The sequence below is a fragment of the Lissotriton helveticus genome, chromosome 5_1 (genome assembly GCF_964261635.1).
Source record: "Lissotriton helveticus chromosome 5_1, aLisHel1.1, whole genome shotgun sequence".
Classification (NCBI taxonomy): domain Eukaryota; kingdom Metazoa; phylum Chordata; class Amphibia; order Caudata; family Salamandridae; genus Lissotriton; species Lissotriton helveticus.
In genome coordinates, this window is record NC_136065.1 from 846674997 (window position 1) to 846690226 (window position 15230).

Below are 15230 nucleotides of genomic sequence, written 5' to 3' on the forward strand. Positions count from 1 at the left end.
GATAAAAATCAAAGGCAGCAAGCAGCTGGGTCTGTCACGGGTGACAGGAGACAGACAGAACAGCGGTGCCTGACGCGTCCCGGCTCACCTGAGCACGTGCATGGTGCAGAAGAGAAACAACCGAAAACACGCGGCAGGTTAGGACAATCTAGAAACCCACTCCCGGAATAACAGCCCTCCAACCCCCACCTCTGCAGCCTGCGGACAGCACCGTCACTACCTTCCATTAGTCTCCTACTCTAATATCACCTCACCACAAATGCAATCAAAAGTCATAATGTGGCGGCTGGATGCTTCCTCTTATTAGACACTGTGAATGCGCGTGCGATGAGGGTGGGGACGGGAGAGGGGGGCTTGATGGAGGGGAGGTGGATGCGGCGACGGAAGACCAGACTCCTTGAGAGAAGAATCAGATTTTTCATGCCCACCCCCCTCAGCCCCATACCTCTATTGCGCTTTCTCCCCCGCCCCATTTATGGCCTGTCACTTATTTCTAAGAACCCCGGCATGTTCCTGAAGGTTTATCTACAATACTCCAGATTCCTAGATACGGTGCCCACGGCCCTCCCTTACTCCAAAGTACTTTTGTTTGTGATATACGAACATATCAGGTATAAAAGCGCTTTACATGAGCACCAGTTGCATTACAGATGGACAAATTAATTTTAGGCAGTGGGGGTGGGACTAAGTGATTTGCCCAGAATCACAGGATGCTCAGCGTCGTTGCCGAAGCTCCAACCCGGTTCCCCAGCTTCGAGGTCGACCGCTCTAGCCATTAGGCCACATCCTCTTGGAGCCCCCCACTCCCAGACAGACTTTCAGGGCGAAGGTGATAGGCGGTTAACCCTCGCCCTTGCGAAAGCCCGGTGCTTGGAGGAGAGGGGCTACCCCCGCGGGGTAGGGTCCTTGCATTCAGCTTCAGTAGCCATCTCTTCTCCAAACACCTCCCGCCCCCCCTCTCCCATCCCCTCTGCACCGTGGATAAGTAATGTAAACGCTCCCCGCTGACACGCACTGTTACCTCCTGGTCGGTTACGCGTTCGAACACTGACGAGGTCAACGCATCTTTCCTAAGATGACTGTGTTGTCTTCAATGGGACAATAAGAGCACTCGCTCTTCCTAGTTATTAAAAGGCATCACTTCCTACATGAACAGCCCTGTAGGCATGCATAAGTAAATATCGGGTTTCGTTCCAACATTTTAAGTGGAGTCTCTTCGTTCCCTCTCTTCTCTCTCCTCACTCTCCTCTCTCCTCACTCTCCTCACACTCCTCTCTCTCTTCTCTCTCATCTCTCCTCTCTCTCCTCTCCACACAATCTCCTCTCTCCCCATTCTCACCACTCACACCGCTCTCCCCACTCTCACTGCTCTCCCCACTCACCACCCTCCCCTCTCACCCCTCGCCCCTCTCACCCCTCACTCCTCTCACCCCTCGCCCCTCTCACCACTCTCCCCTCTCACCACTCTACCCTCTCACCACTCTACCCTCTCACCACTCTAAGCTCTAACCCCTCTCCCTTCTAACCCCTCTCACCTCTCTATCCTCTAACCCCTCTCCCTTCTAACCCCTCTCACCACTCTCCCCTCTCACCACTCTCCCCTCTCACCACTCTCCCCTCTCACCACTCTCACGACTCTCCCCTCTCACCACTCTCCCCTTTCACCACTCTCCCCTTTCAACACTCTCCCCTCTCACCACTCTCCCCTCTCACCACTCTCCCCTCTCACCACTCTCCCCTCTCACCACTCTCACCACTCTCCCCTCTCACCACTCTCCCCTTTCACCACTCTCCCCTTTCAACACTCTCCCCTCTCACCCCTCTACCCTCTCACCACTCTACCCTCTCACTACTCCATCCTCTAACCCCTCTCCCTTCTAACCCCTCTCACCACTCTCCCCTCTCACCACTCTCCCCTCTCACCACTCTCCCCTCTCACCACTCTCACGACTCTCCCCTCTCACCACTCTCCCCTTTCACCACTCTCCCCTTTCAACACTCTCCCCTCTCACCCCTCTACCCTCTCACCACTCTACCCTCTCACTACTCCATCCTTTAACCCTCTCCCCTCTAACCCCTCTCACCATTCTCCCCTCTCACCACTCTCCCCTTTCACCACTCTCCCTTTTCACCACTCTCCACTCTCACCACTCTCCCCTCTCACCACTCTCCCCTCTCTCCCCTCTCCCCTCTCTCCCCTCTCCCCTCTCCCCTCTCCCCTCTCCCCTCTCTCCCCTTTCCCCTCTCACCACTCTCCCCTCTCACCACTCTCCCCTTTCACCACTCTCCTCTCTTACCACTTTCCCCTCTCTTCTTCTCTCCTTCCTCTCCCCTCTCCTCACTCTCCCCTCTCCCCTCTCCCCTCTCCCCTCTCCCCTCTCTCCTCTCTCCTCTCCCCGCTCTCCTCTCTCCCCTCGCCTCACTCTCCCTTCTTTCCCCTCTCCTCTCCCATCTCTCCTCAAGTACACACAGCCAGTGAGCAATTACACTGCACTCAACGCAACATACACTCCAAATAACACAGTACCACATAATTACACGCCACATAATTACACTGCCCTCAATGCAACATACACTCCAAATACCACTCAGTGCCACATAATTACACTGCACTCAATACAACATACACTCCAAATACCACTCAGTGCCACACAATTACACGGCACTCAATGCAACATACACTCCAAATACCACTCAGTGCCACATAATTACACTGCACTCAATGCAACATACACTTCAAATACAATTCAGTGACACATAATGACATGCCACATAATTACACTCTACTGAATGCAACACACACTCCACACAATAACACTCAGTGCCACATAATTATATGCTACATAATTACACTGCACTCAATGCAACATACACTCCAAACAATACCACTCAGTGCCACATAATTACACACCACGCAATTACTCCTCTGAATACAACATACACTCCACACAATACCACTCAGTGCCACATAATTATATGCACTTCAACAAGAAGAGAGGTAGGGAGAGTAAAGCAACACTCTTGTTCCCCGGTTATAATCAGTAAACAAGAAAAGAGTGTCAAATGGTTCAATCAGACCACAGTTAGGAGCAACTAAGAAAAGGGGTTGACGGTCACATTCAGGACGTTTAAGGAAGGCCCTCACTCACCACCTGGTGATGACATGCTTCATCATCGGGCCCCACCAAAGAGGCCGAGTGCCTCTTTGGTGTGCTACAACGCCAGATTTACTGCGGAGCAGGATAGTGAGATTCAGACGTGTTGTGTAAAGTAAATTTAACTAATGAGTGGTGAGGGTATTAAAATAGTCAGTAGTGTATCAGAAACAATTTTATTCTTTGATCACTAAGGACAGGTTATTAAAATTATGTGTTTGGAAAAGAGTCCAGAGTTAATTGAGTGGTAGTTTCCTTACAAATCAGTCGACATGTTTCAGCCATGAAACGGTGTAATGTTACCAGGCATTCTTCAGGACTTATTGGTGTATTAAACCCTGGCGGTATGGACGCGCTAAGGCCCACCCTTACCTAGGGACGTGGAAGTGAAAATAACAAGAAAGTGAAAAAGTGCAAAAAAATCAGGAAGAAAAATGTGCTTCCTAATTACTCCTGGTTTAGGAGGCTTCCAGCTTTATGGTTTCTGCACTTTAGTGGTGTCGTGGATGTACACCATGGGTCACAGGAGGGGGGTGGGAACGTAATTGGCACACCGCCCTCGACGCTTGGCACCCTCGGTGTACCTGCATCACCCTCAACTGGACCCCGAAGATATACCACTCACTGCCACATAATTACACACCACATAATTACACTGCCCTCAATGCAACATACACTCCAAATACCACTTAGTGCCACATAATTACACTGCACTCAATGCAACATACACTCCAAAAACCACTCAGTGCCACACAATTACACTGCACTCAATGCAACATACACTCCAAATACCACTCAGTGCCACATAATTACACTGCACTCAATGCAACATACACTCCAAATACCACTCACTGCCACATAATTACACGCCACATAATTACACTGCCCTCAATGAAACATACACTCCAAATACCACTCAGTGCCACATAGTTACATGCCACATAATTAGTCTGCACTCAATGCAACATACACTCCAAATACAATTCAGTGATACATAATGACATGCCACATAATTACACTCTACTGAATGCAACACACACTCCACACAATAACACTCAGTGCCACATAATTATATGCTACATAATTACACTGCGCTCAACGCAACATACACTCCAAATACTGCCCAGTGCCACATAATTATATGCTACATAATTACAATGCAACATACACTCCAAATACCACTCAGTGCCACACAATTACAAGCCACATAATTACACTATCTATCTATCACCCTCACTCTATCTATCACCCTCACTCTATCTATCTATCGCCCTCACTCTATCTATCTATCACCCTCACTCGATCTATCTATTGCCCTCACTCGATTGATCGATCGATCTATCTATCTATCTATCTATCTATCTATCTATCTATCTATCTATCTATCTATCTATCTATCTATCTATCTATCTATCTATCTATCTATCTATCTATCTATCTATCTATCTATCTATCTGTCTGTCTGTCTATCTATCTATCTATCTATCGCTCTAACTCTATATCTATCTATCGCCCTCACTCTATTTCTATCTATCTATCGGCCTCACTCTATATCTATCTATCACCCTCACTTATCTATTTATCGCCCTCTATCTATCTATCGCGCTCTATCTATCTATCGCCCTCTATCTATCTATCTATCGCCCTCTATCTATCTATCTATCTATCTATCTATCTATCTATCTATCTATCTATCTATCTATCTATCTATCTATCTATCTATCTATCTATCTATCTATCTGTCTGTCTGTCTGTCTGTCTGTCTGTCTGTCTATCTATCTATCTATCTATCTATCTATCTATCTATCTATCTATCTATCTATCTATCTATCTATCTATCTATCTATCTATCTATCTATCTATCTATTTATCTATCACCCTCTATCTATCGCCCTTTATCTATCTATCTATCTATCTATCTATCTATCTATCTATCTATCTATCTATCTATCTATCTATCGCCCTCACTCTATCGCCCTCACTCTATCTATCTATCGCCCTCACTCTATCTATCTATCTATCTATCGCCCTCACTCTATCTATCTGTCTATCTATCGCCCTCACTCTATCTATCTGTCTATCTATCGCCCTCACTCTATCTATCTCTCTATCTATCGCCCTCACTCTATCTGTGTATCTATTGCACTCACTCTCTATCTATCTGTCTATCTATCTATCGTCTTCTATCTATCTATCGCCCTTTATCTATCTATCTATCTATCTATCTATCTATCGCCCTCTATCTATCGCCCTTTATATATCTATCTATCGCCCTCACTCTATCGCCCTCACTCTATCTATCTATCTATCGCCCTCACTCTATCTATCTTTCTATTGCCCTCACTCTATCTATCTATCTATCGCCCTCACTCTATCTATATGTCTATCTATCGCCCTCACTCTATCTGTCTATCTATCGCCCTCACTCTATCTGTGTATCTATTGCACTCACTCTATCTATCTATCTATCTATCTATCTATCTATCTATCGCCCTCACTCTATCTATCGCACTCACTCTATCTATCTATCGCCCTCCCTCTATCTTTTGTTACTGTCATTTGAAAGACCTTTCTTTTTATAATTGTTTTGTCTACTAGATTCCTTAGGAGATTGCTTAACCAATTGTACAGTATTCTTATCTTTCTTTTCACAATCTTTCTTGATAACCTCAACGCATTTCAAAGAATGTTCTAATCTTTTGGCAATAACAATAACATCATCCAAGGTAGGCTCATCCTTCTGCCACAGTTCCTCTCTAACCTTCTCAATACTGCAGCCCAGCATAAATTGATCTCTTATTCTTTTATCAAGAGTGGAACCAAATTTGCATGACAAAGCTAACTTTCTAAGTGAAGTAATGTAATTCTCAACCGTTTCCTCATCTAGTTGTGATCTACGCCCAAAATGATACCTTTCAAGAATGGTACTCACTTTTGGTAAGTAATGTTTATCCAGTTTGGCTATACAAATTTCATACTCATTAAGACTATTGTCATCTAACTCCGGAAGATGGTCAAAAAATTCCTGCCCTTCAGAGCCTAGACAATGTAACAGCAAAGCAGTCTTTCTTTCCGCACTCAAAGAGGATCCACAAACTCTGGCATATCTTTCGAAAACTTTGCGCTATTTTTGCCACTTTATTGGTGGATCTTCCGGTGAAGACAAAAAGAAAGGGGGTGCTGTTACGTTTTGCATAACTACTTTTGAGAGTCTGCGACCTGTTAAGAAAAATACTGTTAAATTTATGTGAACAAACTTAAATTCCTTAACGTGAGAAAGCTACACCCAAACGTTAGATTTTCCAAAATAAAAGATATTTTACACTTTCCCAAGAGAGTAGTATATTCCCCAAAAGACACCACTGTAATGTGGTGAATAAATAAATTAAGGAATAGAAGTGCCTCACTTTAAATACTTGTCAGTGTTCATATACATGCACACACAATAGTATCACCAACATCAGCATCACTGAGCCAATCCGCGCTTGTCACTGTGCCAAGGATTCTTGTTATTCATAAAAGTGCGTGTGTCCCTGTGGTAACACGCTGATGGACTTTAATATGCAGAATCGTCGTTGTTAATAAAAGTGTGCGTGCCACTGTTGCAACACGCTGAAGAATCCTTGTGTATTTTATAAAAGCATGCGTGTCGCTGTAAATATTCAATTCTACACCTTGCAAGCGTGCGTGTTGCTGTATTAACATGCTATGCAGCTTGGAGATATCACAAAAGTGTGCGTGTCACTGTTTGTGCACGCTTAATTCCATACATCACAAGTGTGCGTGTCACTGTAGTAACTCGCCGTGATGCCTTAAAGCTCGCGTGGAAAGGTTTCCGTCACCTTGGAAACGTGCTTAAATGCTTCAAATACATATTGCAGCCTCAATTTACAAAATGGCCCCCACGTCGTGCGTAGTGCGTGTTGCGTAGCGCAAACCTTCGCATTCGTGCGCACTCCGTGATGACGTGATGTTAGAGTTTCCGAAGCTGAAGTCCGTGGACAACAATGTCGGAATGAAAAATAAGTTTCAGAACGTTCCAGGCCCGCGGACAAGTTCAGGTAGGGGGTTTCAAAAGATGCCCTTTGAATTACTGTCCGTGAACAAGACCGTTTAGAGCAGGGTAAAAATATGGATATTTCAGCGCTGAAATGAACAGCTTACATCAGGAAATAAATAGCTTGTCTCGCTGCACAAACGCACAAAGTTGAAAGTTAATTCGACGTTTTCAGCGAAATTAACGAACAAGCGCATTGAAGGCCATACCCATATTAAACAACTCTGTAACTTTTCTAACTTTGTCCTACGCCAATACGCAAGGGCTAATATATTGTAAATAAAAATCAGTACTTAAAAGTCTTTTAAGGAAGTTCCAGCCTTTCTAGGACTATCCAAACAAATGATGAAAAATATCCTAAGTGTCTCTCCCCTCTTCAAAGTTTAAATCCAAGATAAAACTTTCTCCATGCAAGATAAAACTGTCTCCAAGCAGGAGTTTATAAAGAATGAAGTAGAGAATACCTTAAGTTTTCCTAATGCCTCTTTGAAGACATTTCTGTTGAGATCCCTTTTATCTTTCTGGTCCTAGAGCCATCCTCCATCGCCAAATGTGAGAAAGTTATCCACGCTTGAATTGAATGTAGACAAAGTAGGTTTATTCCAGAAATAAGGATCTCATCCAGTAACAGCTTGTCTACAGCTTAACATCCTTCCTCCAACTGAAGCTACCTCCCAGTCAGAGCATAACATTCTTTATCACCTGGCAACAGGTGTAGAACTTTAATAAGCTGAAGATGCTACACCTGGCTCACTGCAACACTACATGTACTTATATGTCTGCAAATACATCAACCAACCAAATCATTCTCTCTCAATTTTCCCAAATGGACACTGACTCACAGTGTGATTCTAGACAAATAACAGTTTTTTCTTATAAATGGAGTGTATAGATACTGACTGGGGAAATGTAGGCCTGAAACACAAGTGTGAAGATGGTTAGACTACTACTTGCATAGTGTATAGGAGTTTCAGGCACTGCCTGCCCTAAAGCCTGGCTCACTGCAACACTACATGTACTTATATGTCTGCAAACACATCAACCAACCAAATCATTCTCTCTCAATTTTCCCAAATAGACACTGACTCACAGTGTGATTCTAGATAAATAACAGTATTTCTTATAATTGGAGTGTACAGATACTGTCTGGGAAAATGTAGGCCTGAAACACAAGTGTGAAGGTGGTTACACTAATACATGCATAGTGCATAGGAGTTTCAAGCGCTGCGTGCCCCAAATCCTGGCTCACTGCAACAGTACATGTACTTATGAGTCTGCAAACACATCAAGTATCCATTCCAAATATTTCATTACTTCATTTTACTATTAAAGCTAAACTAATTTTGGAAACACATAGCCAATGACTATTTTCTAATTCTACCAAAATGTCAACACAATACGTTTGTAATCAATTACATGTCAACAAACACATGAAGTACCAAAATACTTCTCTCAGAGTGATTCCTAAATGCACACAGACTCACTCTGTGATTCTAGACAAACAACAATATCCCTTGCATTTTACCAAAACACATTTCATAGTCTAGAATGAGTACTTCATTTTAATGTAAAAACTTGACTTATTTTGCAAATACATAAAAAATGACTGGTTCCTAATTCTACCAAAACATGAGAACAGCACAGTTATCTGTCTGCAAACACATGAAATACACAAATGCTTATCTCAGAATAGTTTCTAAATGCACACACACCCACAATAAGATTCTAGAGTAAAAAAAGTATTTCCTGCACTTTAGCAGGAGAAACACATTAGTCTGATTAAAATCAAAAATGCACCATATACATCCCCTCACAAATTAATAACTCACCTTTCAAATTGTTTTGTAGATTAAGAATTATATCAGTCACACAGCAGATTTTCTTATGCACAATCTCTGTTCTGTACACCTCTCACCAAAACCAAAGAATGGCAAAGTTTCCCTCTCATTTTGCACACATATACACATACAAATCAAATCACATTCCTTCCCACATTAATTCAAAAGCAAACACACATTTCTAATAGGTTACACATTTCAACCCTTTCCAATTTACATAAAGGTAAACCCTACCCCCAATCTGCCTTCTGCCTGTTACCATAAAAACAGTTCATGGAACACTTAACTGAGCACACAGGTCAAAAGTTCACCACACAATGTTGCTAATCAAAACAGCAAGTGTGCATGAGTTCTCAACATATCAGCTCATCCTATGTAATGTTCCTTTCAATCAGATTTTGTTAACCAATAAGAAACATGCTTTTAAAAAACAGAAACATGCACCTTATCATTTATTTTCTTTTTTCAAAACTGCATCTTATCTACCATTTTAGAAAAATCTTAGTTTTCAAAATGGCATTCCATTTACAGAGACCATCTGAGTGCATCCAGACCTCCCTTCAAGATGCTTAGAGTGTGGATTGTGGGACACAGCTATATTTTCTGGAGCCAAAGGTACGCAGAAAACAAAGGAATTCACAAACACCTAGGTTTACCAAATGTAGACATTAAATGGATCGGACAAAGAGGGTTAAAGTGGCACCAATTGATGCCATTGGTTAAATCCTTTTTGCATCTCCAACACCCTGACCTCATAATTGTGCACTGTGGTGGCACTGACCTAGGCACTTTGACTGGGGTAGGTCTGGAAATGCTTACAAAGGACACCTTTGGAGAATTGATGTCACTTTCCCCCCAAACTGCCTTTGTCTATTCTAACAAATGCAAAGGCAGAAATGGAATGGGTCCAATCAATTTTTCCACAGATTGAGAAAGCTAGGAAACATCTGTTTCTGCTTTTCTCCGAGACTATAGAATGGGGTCCATTTACCACAACAATCTGTGTTTCAATATGGATGGCATCTATAGGACAGATGGTGTACATTTTACAGATGACGGAAACAGAGTCTTCCTCTTGAACTTTAGACTCTGCATAGGTACTTACTCGTAGGTACTAAAATCTCTCAATAAACACAAGGGCTCTTTTAAGAGCCACCTAAGAACTAAACACATAATCATGTTGGTTTTTTTTTAAAATATTATTTGTTTTTTGGCTTGGAGTTGAGCACCCAACATGCCGAAGTCGCGCACCCAGCGCGTACAGGTCATGCACCACACGTGCTGCAGTCGTGCACCCTACAGGTTAGAAGTCGTGCATCCAACGCGTGCACACCAGGGGCCCACACTGAGCACCGCGCTGGGTGCGTGACTCCCAATTTTACCATACAAAAAAATAGCCCATATCACTAATTACTATTATCCCCGGGGACCCCATCCGCCAGGGCTTAGAAATAACATTGGGGACCGTGGGGGAAGCCCCAATGCCCCCATGGTCCCAGCCGGCCCCCGCATCCTACGAGAGCTGGCATTGCTTTTCCACATGGGGAGCTGCTAACATGCAGCTCCCCGTGTGGAAAAGCAATATGGGTTCCTTGCTCTCTCTTTCAAAATCCAAACCACGTTTGCTATGGGAGGGTGGGAGACTCCCGCCCTCTCATAGCAGGCAACAGTGTCCTTGGGGGTGTGCACCCCAGGACACTGCAGGAGCGGGCCCTGGGGGGGTGGCGGTCCCCAGGGCCCTCAAGGGCTCCAGGAGGGGGGCCAAGCAGCCCCCCTCCCACAATACATAAAGCCCCAGGGGTGGTGGTCCTCCGGGCTTGGGGGGCTGTTCAGTCCCCATCCCATAAATTATACAAGGAGGGGCTTTTGAGCCCCTCCCAAAAATTTATTTTATAGTCCCGGGGGTGGCGGTCACCGGGGATGGGGGGCCATCTGGGCCCCCTTTAAATTTAATAAATTTGCACCCAGGATTTGGCCCCCCCGGGGGCTAATTATAAAAAAAGCTCTGTTTTGTTTTATTTATTTATTTTACACCAGAGTCCTCGCACCCTACACGCACTTGCCGGGTCTTTTTTAAAAAAAAATTGTGGGCCCTCTGGCTCCTTCTGGGACCCCCTAAGCAGGTCTAGACGGTAAAAGTATTTCTACCCTGCCCCCTTTCTACGTTTTGCACACATATTCCACTGACTTCTTCAGCCTCGCTTCTACCGAGGCACAAAATGGCTGCCAACAGTTCCTGGTTTCGAATGTTGACAACCACTTGACAGCCAATTAGCATTCAGTGCGTCATCGGAAGGGTGCGCTTACGATACATCACGGTCCGCTGATAGTCCGCGGATCCTCCGTGCCCATAAATATATAACCTCCTAAGTGCTGCGCCTATACCAACGGCCGACGGCACCACTACCTCGGGAGTGCTGCCGTCGGCCGTTGGACGTTCCAACTGCACCTGCGCAATGGAACGTTCAGCACTGGAGCTGGACGTTCCAAAGCAGCTAAGGTGATAAATGCTTTTAACTGTAATTTTCTTAGGAACCACTAAACAGATTGCCACCATTTAAGCAAAAGGCACAAGTCTGAACCAAGGACTACATCTTGCCAAATTTGGTGTAATTCCGTTCAGCAGTTCGGGCTGTAGCTGTGGCTAAAGGTCCTATGGGAAATTGCATGGGGAAAACAAGTTTTGGGACCCCCATTTTTTCTTGGCCCCCGCTTGACAAAGCACCGTGAAACTTTCAGAACAGGAGCGGACCGGAGCTGAACGTAAGTTTTAAAAATTTCGCGAAGATTCGTCAACCGGCGCCAAAGTTATTCCAAATAGAATGTTGCAGATTTCCTATGGAAAATAGGTCCTAACTATAACTACCTACTGGCGACCGCCAGTAGGTAATAAAACAAATGTCACATACACTGCCTTTTATTTATCTAGTTTGGTGGACATGTACCATTGAGAGTTATATTTGCTCATCACCACATATAAAGATGTTTAGTCATCCAAACAACTGTTATAACATGTAGTCTTAACCTCATATACCTACTGAATCAACTATTCACACATCTTTGGGCAGTCACACACCCCCTACGGAACCACAAACACATTCACTCCCCCATACAAATATTCAGTTAACTAATATAGACTTTCACTTAGCTAGTAACCAACAGGTGCAGCAGTTTACACAACAACTGACAAAGTAATACAGATATTCACACAGTTTAGTCACTATCCAATATATTTAGTGAGACACTATAAATTACTCAAGTAAACAGTCAATCACACTGCTACTAAATCCTCCCTCAAGATAGGTATATATTCACTGTTTCTTAAATGCAGATTACTGTATATATATAATATATATTTATATAACAAACCAAACCACATTCACTGGATGATGTCATCAGTGATGTCATCAGTGATGTCATTTGAGATGTCATCAGTGATGTCACTGACCATGTCATGAATGATGTAATATGTGACATCATCACCAGTGAATTGAGGGTGAGAGTTACAGTTAGTGCAACTAACTATATCAGAGGAATTTCAAAGGTTTTGTATGAGTGAAACATCCAGCTAACTATAACACCCCTGAAACCTATGTTTTTTTCAGTAAATTTCTAAGGTTTTTTAATGATAATTTCTAACTATAACCTGCCTGAAACCTATGTTTTTTTCAGTGAATATATATATATGTCTCGCGCTGCAGAGGTACAAGGAAAGTCGCACACAGGATTTCTAGATTTACAGGAAAGTATTTTTTGACTTGACGCGTTTCGACAGCACGGTCTTTGTCAAAAAGTCATACAAAGACCAAAGGGAGGCCATGTCTTTTTAAAGCATTCCCAAAGCATACAATAGACATAGAAAACACATTAATGTCCTGTTTGTGTGTACCATGTGGTCTGAAGGAAGAAAGACTCCCGCAACCTTTTATCAATTGTTACTTGATAAAAGTGGTGAGCAAATTACAAAGCATTTCATGGTAAAAATAACAATAAATGGGTATTTAAACAAAAAACAAATTAAAAGTTCATCATGATTGCTTTCAAGGAGGTGAAACAATATATATTTATGAAGCGCGCCCTGTTCAAAGTGAGAGGTGGTTGCAGCCCAGTGGCAGGCTACCCTCGGGGATACTAACCCTGGTTTGCTAATGAGCAAGAGGGGCGCGGAGGTGGGCAGTGCACAATGATAGTAGTGATGAATAGCCCCATGTGTCCTGTGCTACACAGGGTGGTGTCGGCAAGTGCCCGAAGGGAAGTGTCCCAATACAGACCACAGGTTCAGAGGGTGCAAGACAATGGGTAAGGCCCACTATTGGTCTATCCAGGGGTTTGTGTATAAACATCGGGTGTGCGGGGGAACAGTGAATTCAAAAAGGTCAAGGGGTAGGGAAGTGAGGTATATTAATGAAATGATAATAAATAAAAAGAAATGGAGACTGTCATGGGGGTATAGATAATCTATCAAAACTCACAGACGTGAGTGAACCAAATAACGTGATTCATCATGGCGAGTGGGTAATAACCCGAGAGTGTTAGACTGGAGGTTGGGGCGATGTGTACATGGAGGTATCCAATGGGTTACACATGTTTTAGGTTGGGGAGAGATGTTAAGCCCTCAAATTACAGTTGTGTAAATGGTGGACAGAGATTAGGGTAGGTGTCAGCCCAGATGCATGTGGAGGTCCTCCTCATGGTTGAGGCCTCCCGGAGTCTTGCTCTGTAGCCTCACAATGTACTCAGATTCCAGGCGTCGCAGATGCCGTTCCCGATCTCCTCCTCTTGCTGACACTAGGACCCTGTCAATACCAAAATATGAAATTTTAGTGCTCATGTCCTTAACATCCGCATGTACCAGATCGCAGTGTTTCGCAATGGCGTGGGCCAAATGACCATTTTTAATTGCGTCTAGGTGTTCCAATATGTGCTTCTTGACTGGGAAGATTGTGCTTCCCACATAGCGTAGGCCACAAATACATGTTAAAACACAAACATTAAAATCAGTGTTGTAATTGATGAAATTCATAATCTTGCCCATCTTACCATTAGGAAGAGTAAATGTTTTAACATTTGAAGTGTTGTTGCATGCTTTGCACCTTCCACATTTGTGGAAAACTGGGAGTTCCCTCAACCAGGTACCACGTGTTTTAGACTTAGTGGAAAGGTGGCTGTGCACCAGCGTTTCCTGTAAGGACTGGCACTTTCTGTATGTCACGTGAGGTGTACTGCTAACTACTTTTCCAATTGTAACATCCTTTCTGACAATGTGCCAATGCTTCGGTACTATCTGGTGGATTTCCTGTGAAGCATGGTTGAAAGTAGTGATCAGCCTAACTTCATGTTTCCCACCATCTTTTTCTCTGGGTATCAGTAAGCTGTTTCTGTTCCTTTTCGCCACTTTGTCTGTCGCTATTTTGATAGTCTTACTAGAGTAGCCTCTGCTTTTAAAACGGCCCCTCGTGTTCTTGGCTTCCTTTTGGTAGGAGTCAATTGTGCTGCAATTCCGTTTGGCTCTAATTAGTTCACCATACGGGATGCTGTTCTTAAGATTAGTTGGATGATAGCTCTGTGCATGTAGGATGCTGTTGCTGGAAGTTGGCTTTCTATACAGGCTGGTGTGTATTGTTCCCTGTTTTACCTCTACTAGGATGTCGAGGAATTCTATACTGGTCTTGTCAGTTTTACTGGTTAATTGTAAGTTTAATTCATTCACCGAGAGTCCTCGGATAAAATTGTCTAAGGAATCCTGTGACCCATCCCATATCAGAAAAATATTGTCTATGTAGGGGGTCCACAGGATCGCATTATTCATGTGTTGTGTGTTGCCACAGGTGCCCCGCCTCCCACCACCCAATAAACATACAGACGTACGAAGGATCTAAGCAACTTCCCATGACAGTACCAGTGTATTGTTCATACCAGTCCTCTTCAAACAGAAAGCAGTTGTTGTGTAAACAAAAGTGTAGCATGCATAACAGTAGTGCAGTATGGTCAAACATGGTGGCTGGTCTGTCTCTAAAATAGTCTTTGGACGCTTTTAGGCCAAGGTCATGTTCAATGCAAGTATACAGGGCAACAACATCTATTGTTGCCAGAATGTAGGTGTCTTTCCATGGGCTTGCTTGCACTTTAGACAGGAAATCCATGGTATCCCTGCAGTATGACGGTAAATTGAGGACGGAA